Source organism: Dermacentor albipictus, chromosome 3 (assembly GCF_038994185.2).
Source record: "Dermacentor albipictus isolate Rhodes 1998 colony chromosome 3, USDA_Dalb.pri_finalv2, whole genome shotgun sequence".
In the NCBI taxonomy this organism is placed as follows: domain Eukaryota; kingdom Metazoa; phylum Arthropoda; class Arachnida; order Ixodida; family Ixodidae; genus Dermacentor; species Dermacentor albipictus.
The window spans coordinates 165,833,020-165,843,362 of record NC_091823.1 but is presented as its reverse complement, the minus strand read 5'-3'; positions in this window follow the sequence as shown (position 1 = coordinate 165,843,362).

Below are 10,343 nucleotides of genomic sequence, written 5' to 3'. Positions count from 1 at the left end.
CAGTATTGCTTCGAGTTTATCGACCATACACTTCACAAACACCTTAACACGAAGGCTTACTTTGCCGCGATTTGATGACATTAGCTGCTGCTTCTTGTACGAAATAGCAAGGATCTTGCGCAAATTCTTCTCCATCGTGTCTGCCGTGAAGACGTCTTCGCTCTGAAAATAAACACGTGTTGTCAGCTGGCAGACCAAGCGCAAAGTGAGAACGAGCTCCCTGCTAAAGAAACGTAGGGGTCAAACTGTGTCGAATTTTATAGAAAGGAAAGGGGGGCCAGCAAATCGTTCACATTCCTTTGTTGCCTGCGAGTGGGTGAAGGCTTTGTTGATGTGGCTAACAGGTGTCAGCTCCATTGCTGCTTCGTTTTATGCCTGAGGAGCTGAAATCGCTATAGGCCTGCAAAATGACATTTATTGAAATGCCAATAATGCGGAACCTAATGCGCAATATTGGTGATAATCTATTAAAAGTGATGTTGCTTAACAAATTTTATAGAGTAGATTGCTGATATCTGCCGCAATATTATCTCGCAAGGTCAAGTGCGACCTACGGGAGCTATCACAGCAATTATAACGTTGGGATAGGTTTCATATGCAGCTGTTCAGCGGAATGTACCTGCTAATACAATTTTTTTGATGATGAAAGATAAATTCGGGTCACCGTCACACTAGCCATTTTCGAAGGCTGTATGCCCTGACTCGTACGCTCCTAGAAACTGTCGACAGAATAATACAATGAAAACGCATGCGTATCTCCAGTTTCGGAAATAAAAAATAAAACTATTAACCACGCAACACGGACAAGGAAATCGAGTAGTTGAACTTGTAATGTAAATGCAGCCAACGTTTCCAAAAGCGTACTCGTATATTTCTGGCGTTTGTCAAAGTACAAGAAAATTAACACTGAAGAAATAAAGAAGGACGCAAGTAGGGTGGCTTGAAAATAACATATGGTCAGAATAGGGGCACTGGTCGCATATTCTGTCGAAAACAGTAGAGAAATAACTAAGAACCTTGAGAATACTTATGCGCGCATAGCTGCTGCTAAGGCAGTGTGCTTCGCTTTCTGACAAAGCTGGCGTTATTCATATTTCCACTCCGGAAGGGGAACTCAATCTTCAAACAAGAACGGACTCAATGCCGTCGTCAGAGGAATCGCTGTCCGAATATTCCTCTTGCTGCGCCGTCAGTATTGCTTCGAGTTTATCGACCATACACTTCACAAACACCTTAACACGAAGGCTTACTTTGCCACGATTTGATGACATTAGCTGCTGCTTCTTGTACGAAATAGCAAGGATCTTGCGCAAATTCTTCTCCATCGTGTCTGCCGTGAAGACGTCTTCGCTCTGAAAATAAACACGTGTTGTCAGCTGGCAGACCAAGCCCAAAGTGAGAACGAGCTCCCCGCTAAAGAAACGTAGGGGTCAAACTGTGTCGAATTTCTTAGAAAGGGGGGCCAGCAAATCGTTCACATTCCTTTGTTACCTGCGGGTGGGTGAAGGCTTTGTTGAAGTGGCTGACAGGTGTCAGCTCCATTGCTGCTTCGTTTTATGCCTGAGGAGCTGAAATCGCTATAGGCCTGCAAAATGACATTTCTTGAAATGCCAATAACGCGGAACCTAATGCGCAATATTGGTGATAATCTAGTAAAAGTGATGTTGCTTAACTATTTTTATAGATTAGATTGCTGATATCAGCCGCAATATTATCTCGCAAGGTCAAGTGCGACCTATGGGAGCCATCAGAGCAATTATAACGTTGGGATAGGTTTCATATCCAGCAGTTCCGCGGAATGTACCTGCTAATACAGTTTTTTTTAAGATGAAAGAAAAATAAATGTCACCGTCACGCTAGCCATTTCCGAAGGCTGTAAGCCTTGACTCTTACGCTCCTAGAAACTGTCGACAGAATAATACAATAAAAACGCATGCGTATCTCAAGTTTACGAAATAAATAATAAAGCTATTCACCACGCAACACGGACATGGAAATCGAGTAGTTGAACAGGTAATGTCAATGCAGCCAACGTTTCCAAAAGCGGACTCGTATATTTCTGGCGTTTGTCAAAGTACAAGAAAATTAACACTGAAGAAATAAAGAAGGACGCAAGTAGGGTGGCTTGAAAATAACATATGGGCAGAATAGGGGCACTGGTCACATATTCTGTCGAAAACAGTAGAGAAATAACTAAGAACCTTGAGAATACTTATGCACGCACAGCTGCTGCTAAGGCAGTGTGCTTCGCTTTCTGACAAAGCTGGCGTTATTCATATTTCCCCTCCGGAAGGGGAACTCAATCTTCAAACAAGAACGGACTCAATGCCGTCGTCAGAGGAATCGCTGTCCGAATATTCCTCTTGCTGCGCCGCCAGTATTGCTTCGAGTTTATCGACCATACACTTCACAAACACCTTAACACGAAGGCTTACTTTGCCGCGATTTGATGACATTAGCTGCTGCTTCTTGTACGAAATAGAAAGGATCTTGCGCAAATTCTTCTCCATCGTGTCTGCCGTGAAGACGTCTTCGCTCCGAAAATAAACACGTGTTGTCAGCTGGCAGACCAAGCGCAAAGGGAGAACGAGCTCCCCGCTAAAGAAACGTAGGGGTCAAACTGTGTCGAATTTCTTAGAAACGAAAGGGGGGCCAGCAAATCGTTCACATTCCTTTGTTGCCTGCGAGTGGGTGAAGGCTTTGTTGAGGTGGCTGACAGGTATCAGCTCCATTGCTGCTTCGTTTTATGCCTGAGGAGCTGAAATCGCTATTGGCCTGCAAAATGACATTTATTGAAATGCCAATAACGCGGAACCCAATGCGCAATATTGGTGATAACCTAGTAAAAGTGATGTTGCTTAACAATTTTTATAGAGTAGATTGCTGATATCGGCCGCAATATTATCTCGCAAGGTCAAGTGCGACCTACGGGAGCTATCACAGCAATTATAACGTTGGGATAGGTTTCATATGCAACTGTTCAGCGGAATGTACCTGCTAATACAATTTTTTTGATGATGAAAGATAAATTCGGGTCACCGTCACACTAGCCATTTTCGAAGGCTGTATGCCCTGACTCGTACGCTCCTAGAAACTGTCGACAGAATAATACAATGAAAACGCATGCGTATCTCCAGTTTCGGAAATAAAAAATAAAACTATTAACCACGCAACACGGACAAGGAAATCGAGTAGTTGAACTTGTAATGTCAATGCAGCCAACGTTTCCAAAAGCGGACTCGTATATTTCTGGCGTTTGTCAAAGTACAAGAAAATTAACACTGAAGAAATAAAGAAGGACGCAAGTAGGGTGGCTTGAAAATAACATATGGGCAGAAAAGGGGCACTGGTCACATATTCTGTCGAAAACAGTAGAGAAATAACTAAGAACCTTGAGAATACTTATGCACGCATGGCTGCTGCTAAGGCAGTGTGCTTCGCTTTCTGACAAAGCTGGCGTTATTCATATTTCCCCTCCGGAAGGGGAACTCAATCTTCAAACAAGAACGGACTCAATGCCGTCGTCAGAGGAATCGCTGTCCGAATATTCCTCTTGCTGCGCCGCCAGTATTGCTTCGAGTTTATCGACCATACACTTCACAAACACCTTAACACGAAGGCTTACTTTGCCGCGATTTGATGACATTAGCTGCTGCTTCTTGTACGAAATAGCAAGGATCTTGCGCAAATTCTTCTCCATCGTGTCTGCCGTGAAGACGTCTTCGCTCTGAAAATAAACACGTGTTGTCAGCTGGCAGACCAAGCGCAAAGTGAGAACGAGCTCCCTGCTAAAGAAACGTAGGGGTCAAACTGTGTCGAATTTCTTAGAAAGGAAAGGGGGGCCAGCAAATCGTTCACATTCCTTTGTTGCCTGCGAGTGGGTGAAGGCTTTGTTGATGTGGCTGACAGGTGTCAGCTCCATTGCTGCTTCGTTTTATGCCTGAGGAGCTGAAATCGCTATAGGCCTGCAAAATGACATTTATTGAAATGCCAATAACGCGGAACCTAATGCGCAATATTGGTGATAATCTATTAAAAGTGATGTTGCTTAACAAATTTTATAGAGTAGATTGCTGATATCTGCCGCAATATTATCTCGCAAGGTCAAGTGCGACCTACGGGAGCTATCACAGCAATTATAACGTTGGGATAGGTTTCATATGCAGCTGTTCAGCGGAATGTACCTGCTAATACAATTTTTTTGATGATGAAAGATAAATTCGGGTCACCGTCACACTAGCCATTTCCGAAGGCTGTATGCCCTGACTCGTACGCTCCTAGAAACTGTCGACAGAATAATACAATGAAAACGCATGCGTATCTCCAGTTTCGGAAATAAAAAATAAAACTATTAACCACGCAACACGGACAAGGAAATCGAGTAGTTGAACTTGTAATGTAAATGCAGCCAACGTTTCCAAAATCGGACTCGTATATTTCTGGCGTTTGTCAAAGTACAAGAAAATTAACACTGAAGAAATAAAGAAGGACGCAAGTAGGGTGGCTTGAAAATAACATATGGTCAGAATAGGGGCACTGGTCGCATATTCTGTCGAAAACAGTAGAGAAATAACTAAGAACCTTGAGAATACTTATGCACGCATAGCTGCTGCTAAGGCAGTGTGCTTCGCTTTCTGACAAAGCTGGCGTTATTCATATTTCCCCTCCGGAAGGGGAACTCAATCTTCAAACAAGAACGGACTCAATGCCGTCGTCAGAGGAATCGCTGTCCGAATATTCCTCTTGCTGCGCCGCCAGTATTGCTTCGAGTATATCGACCATACACTTCACAAACACCTTAACACGAAGGCTTACTTTGCCACGATTTGATGACATTAGCTGCTGCTTCTTGTACGAAATAGCAAGGATCTTGCGCAAATTCTTCTCCATCGTGTCTGCCGTGAAGACGTCTTCGCTCTGAAAATAAACACGTGTTGTCAGCTGGCAGACCAAGCCCAAAGTGAGAACGAGCTCCCTGCTAAAGAAAAGTTGGAACAAACTGTGTCGAATTTCTTAGAAAGGAAAGGGGGGCCAGCAAATCGTTCACATTCCTTTGTTGCCTGCGAGTGGGTGAAGGCTTTGTTGAAGTGGCTGACAGGTGTCAGCTCCATTGCTGCTTCGTTTTATGCCTGAGGAGCTGAAATCGCTATAGGCCTGCAAAATGACATTTCTTGAAATGCCAATAACGCGGAACCTAATGCGCAATATTGGTGATAATCTAGTAAAAGTGATGTTGCTTAACTATTTTTATAGATTAGATTGCTGATATCAGCCGCAATATTATCTCGCAAGGTCAAGTGCGACCTATGGGAGCCATCAGAGCAATTATAACGTTGGGATAGGTTTCATATCCAGCAGTTCCGCGGAATGTACCTGCTAATACAGTTTTTTTAAGATGAAAGAAAAATAAATGTCACCGTCACGCTAGCCATTTCCGAAGGCTGTAAGCCTTGACTCTTACGCTCCTAGAAACTGTCGACAGAATAATACAATAAAAACGCATGCGTATCTCAAGTTTACGAAATAAATAATAAAGCTATTCACCACGCAACACGGACATGGAAATCGAGTAGTTGAACAGGTAATGTCAATGCAGCCAACGTTTCCAAAAGCGGACTCGTATATTTCTGGCGTTTGTCAAAGTACAAGAAAATTAACACTGAAGAAATAAAGAAGGACGCAAGTAGGGTGGCTTGAAAATAACATATGGGCAGAATAGGGGCACTGGTCACATATTCTGTCGAAAACAGTAGAGAAATAACTAAGAACCTTGAGAATACTTATGCACGCATAGCTGCTGCTAAGGCAGTGTGCTTCGCTTTCTGACAAAGCTGGCGTTATTCATATTTCCCCTCCGGAAGGGGAACTCAATCTTCAAACAAGAACGGACTCAATGCCGTCGTCAGAGGAATCGCTGTCCGAATATTCCTCTTGCTGCGCCGCCAGTATTGCTTCGAGTATATCGACCATACACTTCACAAACACCTTAACACGAAGGCTTACTTTGCCACGATTTGATGACATTAGCTGCTGCTTCTTGTAGGAAATAGCAAGGATCTTACGCAAATTCTTCTCCATCGTGTCTGCTGTGAAGACGTCTTCGCTCTAAAAATAAACACGTGTTGTCAGCTCGCAGACCAAGCGCAAAGTGAGAACGAGCTCCCTGCTAAAGAAAAGTTGGGGTCAAACTGTGTCGAATTTCTTAGAAAGGAAAGGGGGGCCAGCAAATCGTTCACATTCCTTTGTTGCCTGCGAGTGGGTGAAGGCTTTGTTGAAGTGGCTGACAGGTCTCAGCTCCATTGCTGCTTCGTTTTATGCCTGAGGAGCTGAAATCGCTATAGGCCTGCAAAATGACATTTCTTGAAATGCCAATAACGCGGAACCTAATGCGCAATATTGGTGATAATCTAGTAAAAGTGATGTTGCTTAACTATTTTTATAGATTAGATTGCTGATATCTGCCGCAATATTATCTCGCAAGGTCAAGTGCGACCTGTGGGAGCCATCAGAGCAATTATAACGTTGGGATAGGTTTCATATGCAGCAGTTCCGCGGAATGTACCTGCTAATACAGTTTTTTTTTAAGATGAATGAAAAATAAATGTCACCGTCACACTAGCCATTTTCGAAGGCTGTAAGCCTTGACTCTTACGCTCCTAGAAACTGTCGACCGAATAATACAATAAAAACGCATGCGTATCTCAAGTTTACGAAATAAATAATAAAGCTATTAACCACGCAACACGGACATGGAAATCGAGTAGTTGAAGTGGTAATGTCAATGCAGCCAACGTTTCCAAAAGCAGACTCGTATATTTCTGGCGTTTGTCAAAGTACAAGGAAATTAACAGTGAAGAAATAAAGAAGGACGCAAGTAGGGTCGCTTGAAAATAACATATGGGCAGAATAGGGGCACTGGTCACATATTCTGTCGAAAACAGTAGAGAAATAACTAAGAACCTTGAGAATACTTATGCACGCATGGCTGCTGCTAAGGCAGTGTGCTTCGCTTTCTGACAAAGCTGGTGTTATTCATATTTCCCCTCCGGAAGGGGAACTCAATCTTCAAACAAGAACGGACTCAATGCCGTCGTCAGAGGAATCGCTGTCCGAATATTCCTCTAGGCTGCGCCGCCAGTATTGCTTCGAGTTTATCGACCATACACTTCACAAACACCTTAACACGAAGGCTTACTTTGCCACGATTTGATGACATTAGCTGCTGCTTCTTGTACGAAATAGCAAGGATCTTGCGCAAATTCTTCTCCATCGTGTCTGCCGTGAAGACGTCTTCGCTCTGAAAATAAACACGTGTTGTCAGCTGGCAGACCAAGCGCAAAGTGAGAACGAGCTCCCCGCTAAAGAAACGTAGGGGTCAAACTGTGTCGAATTTCTTAGAAAGGAAAGGGGGGCCAGCAAATCGTTCACATTCCTTTGTTGCCTGCGAGTGGGTGAAGGCTTTGTTGAAGTGGGTGACAGGTGTCAGCTCCATTGCTGCTTCGTTTTATGCCTGAGGAGCTGAAATCGCTATAGGCCTGCAAAATGACATTTATTGAAATGCCAATAACGCGGAACCTAAAGCGCAATATTGGTGATAACCTAGTAAAAGTGATGTTGCTTAACAAGTTTTATAGAGTAGATTCCTGATATCTGCCGCAATATTATCTCGCAAGGTCACGTGCGACCTATGGGAGCTATCACAGCAATTATAACGTTGGGATAGGTTTCATATGCAGCGGTTCAGCGGAATGTACCTGCTAATACAATTTTTTTGATGATGAAAGAAAAATTCGTGTCACCTTCACACTAGCCATTTTCGAAGGCTGTATGCCCTGACTCGTACGCTCCTAGAAACTGTCGACAGAATAATACAATAAATACACGTGCATATCTCACGTTTAGGAAATAAACAATAAAACTATTAACCACGCAACACGGACATGGAAATCGAGTAGTTGAACTGGTAATGTCAATGCAGCCAACGTTTCCAAAAGCGGACTCGTATATTTCTGGCGTTTGTCAAAGTACAAGGAAATTAGTAGTGAAGAAATAAAGAAGGACGCAAGTAGGGTGGCTTGAAAATAACATGTGGGCAGAATAGGGACACTGGTCACATATTCTGTCGAAAACAGTAGAGAAATAACTAAGAACCTTGAGAATACTTATGCACGCATGGCTGCTTCAAAGGCAGTGTGCTTCGCTTTCTGACAAAATTGGCGTTATTCATATTTCCCCTCCGGAAGGGGAACTCAATCTTCAAACAAGAACGGACTCAATGCCGTCGGCCGAGGAATCGCTGTCCGAATATTCCTCTTGCTGCGCCGCCAGTATTGCTTCGAGTTTATCGACCATACACTTCACAAACACCTTAACACGAAGGCTTACTTTGCCGCGATTTGATGACATTAGCTGCTGCTTCTTGTACGAAATAGAAAGGATCTTGCGCAAATTCTTCTCCATCGTGTCTGCCGTGAAGACGTCTTCGCTCCGAAAATAAACACGTGTTGTCAGCTGGCAGACCAAGCGCAAAGTGAGAACGAGCTCCCCGCTAAAGAAACGTAGGGATCAAACTGTGTCGAATTTCTTAGAAAGGAAAGGGGGGCCAGCAAATCGTTCACATTCCTTTGTTGCCTGCGAGTGGGTGAAGGCTTTGTTGAAGTGGCTGACAGGTATCAGCTCCATTGCTGCTTCGTTTTATGCCTGAGGAGCTGAAATCGCTATTGGCCTGCAAAATGACATTTATTGAAATGCCAATAACGCGGAACCTAATGCGCAATATTGGTGATAACCTAGTAAAAGTGAAGTTGCTTAACAATTTTTATAGAGTAGATTGCTGATATCGGCCGCAATATTATCTCGCAAGGTCAAGTGCGACCTACGGGAGCTATCACAGCAATTATAACGTTGGGATAGGTTTCATATGCAGCTGTTCAGCGGAATGTACCTGCTAATACAATTTTTTTGATGATGAAAGAAAAATTCGTGTCACCGTCACACTAGCCATTTTCGAAGGCTGTATGCCCTGACTCGTACGCTCCTAGAAACTGTCGACAGAATAATACAATAAAAACGCATGCGTATCTCCAGTTTCGGAAATAAAAAATAAAACTCTTAACCACGCAACACGGACAAGGAAATCGAGTAGTTGAACTTGTAATGTCAATGCAGCCAACGTTTCCAAAAGCGGACTCGTATATTTCTGGTGTTTGTCAAAGTACAAGAAAATTAACACTGAAGAAATAAAGAAGGACGCAAGTAGGGTGGCTTGAAAATACCATATGGGCAGAATAGGGGCACTCGTCACATATTCTGTCGAAAACAGTAGAGAAATAACTAAGAACCTTGAGAATATTTATGCACGCATAGCTGCTGCTAAGGCAGTGTGCTTCGCTTTCTGACAAAGCTGGCGTTATTCATATTTCCCCTCCGGAAGGGGAACTCAATCTTCAAACAAGAACGGACTCAATGCCGTCGTCAGAGGAATCGCTGTCCGAATATTCCTCTTGCTGCGCCGCCAGTATTGCTTCGAGTTTATCGACCATACACTTCACAAACACCTTAACACGAAGGCTTACTTTGCCACGATTTGATGACATTAGCTGCTGCTTCTTGTACGAAATAGCAAGGATCTTGCGCAAATTCTTCTCCATCGTGTCTGCCGTGAAGACGTCTTCGCTCTGAAAATAAACACGTGTTGTCAGCTGGCAGACCAAGCGCAAAGTGAGAACGAGCTCCCCGCTAAAGAAACGTAGGGGTTAAACTGTGTCGAATTTCTTAGAAAGGAAAGGGGGGCCAGCAAATCGTTCACATTCCTTTGTTGCCTGCGAGTGGGTGAAGGCTTTGTTGAAGTGGCTGACAGGTGTCAGCTCCATTGCTGCTTCGTTTTATGCCTGAGGAGCTGAAATCGCTATAGGCCTGCAAAATGACATTTTTTGAAATGCCAATAACGCGGAACCTAAAGCGCAATATTGGTGATAACCTAGTAAAAGTGATGTTGCTTAACAAGTTTTATAGAGTAGATTCCTGATATCTGCCGCAATATTATCTCGCAAGGTCACGTGCGACCTATGGGAGCTATCACAGCAATTATAACGTTGGGATAGGTTTCATATGCAGCGGTTCAGCGGAATGTACCTGCTAATACAATTTTTTTGATGATGAAAGAAAAATTCGGGTCACCGTCACACTAGCCATTTTCGAAGGCTGTATGCCCTAACTCGTACGCTCCTAGAAACTGTCGACAGAATAATACAATAAAAACGCATGCTTATCTCCAGTTTCGGAAATAAAAAATAAAACTATTAACCACGCAACACAGACATGGAAATCGAGTAGTTGAAGTG